Source organism: Microtus ochrogaster, chromosome 16 (genome assembly GCF_000317375.1).
Source record: "Microtus ochrogaster isolate Prairie Vole_2 chromosome 16, MicOch1.0, whole genome shotgun sequence".
NCBI classification, from domain to species: Eukaryota; Metazoa; Chordata; class Mammalia; order Rodentia; family Cricetidae; genus Microtus; species Microtus ochrogaster.
The window spans coordinates 54,486,400-54,489,654 of NC_022018.1; positions in this window are offsets into that span (position 1 = coordinate 54,486,400).

Below are 3,255 nucleotides of genomic sequence, written 5' to 3' on the forward strand. Positions count from 1 at the left end.
TGTCCTGGAACTAGCTCTTGTAGACCAGGCTGGTCTCGAACTCACAGAGATCTGCCTGCCTCTGCCTCCCGAGTGCTGGGATTAAAGGCGTGCGCATTTTATAGCTGCAGAGTTTGTCACCTTCTCAAGGTTGAAGCATCAACTAAGTGATCCAGTTGGCATTTGACCTCAAGCCAGACTGTTTCCAGATGGGAACCAGCTTCTGTCTCTCTGGGTTTGCACACAACATGTCTTCTGTCCCCACATCAGCAATGTCTTGGTCTTGCTGGATTTCCATATTTTCTAGAGAAAACCATGCTTTTATAATTCTTTTCTCATCTCTCTCTCATTAACTTATCTATCTGTCTGTCTGTCCACCCACCTGCCTCTCTGCCTCTCTGCCTGCCTATCTATCTATCTATCTATCTATCTATCTATCTATCTATCTATCTATCTATCTATCTATCTCACTACCTACCTATCTACCTACCTACCTACCCACCTACCTATTGTCTATCTATCGTCTGTTTATCTGACCACTCACTGATCTATCTTCCCACCCTTCGATCAATCCATCTATTGATCTATCTATCTATCTATCTATCTATCTATCTATCTATCTATCTATCTATCTATCTATTGTGTATATGTTTATGTGTCATGACGAATGACAGGTGTGTCAGGAACCTTTGCCAAAACTCTGGGTAAATGAAAGATGAGAAACAGGGGGCACTCTACAGGACCCCAGACATCTGCACATGCATTACATCATCACTCCTTATCCACTACCTTTTCATTTGTTACTTATTTTGTATGTGTGTGAGTGCCGAGTACAACCTGCATGTGTCACTTATTATTCCCTCCATCGTATATGTTCCTGGGCTCAAGCTCCAGCTGTCAGGCTTGGGAGTAAGAGCCTTTGCTTTGCTGAGCCCTCTCTCCAGCCTGTGTTTCTGTATTTAGCGATGACACCTGACATCGCCAGGGTCTGCTTCCCCAGCCGCTTCCTAAGAATTTACCGTGTGTGGCCAGGCACTGATGGAAGCATGGTCCAGACCAAGTCACTAAACCTCCCAACAGCCCTGTTAGGGCGTTGCTAATATTATCTTCATTTTGCTCACAGGAAACCCTAGATACTTATAATTTTCTCTTTTAATTGTGTTTGTTCAGGTATCTCTTCTCTCCATCCTTCCCTGACCTTCCTCACATAGAAAAGAAGAGTCATCATAGTTTAAATAGGAGGCCAGATTGGGTGGAATTCTACACAAAGGATATTTCAATGATTCAGGGCTCAATGAGCTTTCCAAGCTTGAACTATAGTTAAGCCTTCCTGATAATGATAATATAACTCACAGATTTAATATCTTCAGTGTGTTGTAACTTAATCGAAGTGGTACATTTTCCCTTTACCGCTCTGCCATCCTCCTCAGCCATAGGCAAGTGAGTTTAGAGTCTCTAGATCCAGAAGTAGGGTCTGAACTCCTGTGTGCCACTCACTGGCTAGGTGACTTAGAACAGGTCATTCTCCTCTCTGGGTCCCCCATCCCTGTCACTGGTCAAGCCAGGTTTGGTAGCCAGGAGTGTTGTGCCTAAGCTTCTGGGGTAGAGAAGAGAGGGAGGAGAGGAAGTGGGAGAGAAAATCCACCTCCCTGAATGCTGTGTCTGAAAGATGGATGATCAAGGTTTCCAAGAGGGGGAGAATCTGCATGAGAACCTAGTGGTTGACCCAGCAGTTGGTCTGGGTAGGCTGAAGCTTCAGCTTTATCCTACGGCAGCCGTGTGTCTTCAACAAGTCCACCCACTTCTCTGAGCCAACCCTCATTCTCCCAATCAGAAACTGAGGGCTAATAATCCCTCTTTCAGAAGGATTAAATGGGATTGTGCATATAAAATATAAGGAGCGCAATTAATCATCCCTCCTTGCCTGTTGCCGGGCTCGCGCGTGAGTCAGATGAGTGACCTGGAAGGAAACACGCTTGGTCCATCATCGTGATGCAATTAGAGCCAATACTGTTGGTGTGGACAATGGTAAGAGGCTTATGAAAGTCGTGTTGCTCAAAGTCCCCGGGGCCTTTGGGCAGCACAAGAAGGCTTTGCCGAAGCTGCCACACAAGTCTTCCTCAGACCAAGTCACATGACAGCAGTGGCAACAAAGGCACTCCGAAGGCAATGGTCCTCATCCCTTTCTCTGAGGTCAGGAGACTCAAACATCACCTCCACAGAGACTGAACCCTTGGCTTCCACATCCAGAAAGGTACAGAATGTGGCTGCAGAATCCATCCCTCCTTCCACTCTCCTTACTTTCAGAGCAATCCTATGGCCTGTCTTCTGCCTCATGAGTTTGTTTTTGGTCTTAAGATTCTAATTTATTGAAAGATAAACATTAATTAAACAGTCCCACGGGTCCTTTTATAAGGTCAACAAGATGATTGTCTTGAGACAAGAGAACAGTTGTGCCGATGCCTGAAATGTGGTAATATTGATTTACAGCATTCGAAAAGGGCAGGTCCGGTTGGAATCCTGTCCTGCCTCTACCAGGATGGATGGCCTTGGGCAAGTTATGTCCTGTCTCAGAACTTTGGATCTCTTATCTGTAAAATGCAGTGGTTATTCTTACCTCCCAGGTTTACGGGGAGACTTTGTGATAGAGATGATAGAGGATGCCATTGTAGTGTGTCGTTGTCATTATTAACGATCACTGCAGCAGATGAGGGAGGGTGTGCATCTGATTGGATATTTGGAATTGTTAGCATCTTAGTAAACAATGGGAGAAGAGTTGGTCAAGACTCTGGTCCAGTTTTCCTTAGATCCAGTTATCTCAAAGCTTGCTACTTTCAAAGGAGGAATTGCAAAAGAGGAGAAGGAGTCTTTGAAAGTGGAATTCTGGTTAAAAGTCACGTTGTTTCTCTCCATTTAACCAGCTCATCTTCAATGAATAGCTATGGTGATTACCACTTCCCCAGCAGCGGGAATCATAAAGGACCCCCCAGACTGCAGGCAAAACTAAGATGCGTGATAGAAGCAAGGCAGGAAGATGCTTCCAAATTTTCTTCTTTTCCTAGGTCATGCAAGGCATTGACATGGGCTATTTTCTCTTTCTTTCTGCTTGTTTTCCCCCTGGCTTGTCCAGCTGCTGTTTTGTTTTGTTTGAGACAGTCTTGTCAATCCCAAGATGGCCTCAAATTCACCACCTGTCCTCCTTCTTCCTTTCCTCAGGTGGCTGCCTGATATATTGGCAAAGCCTGGATTATGGTCACTACCCGGATGACCCCTGCC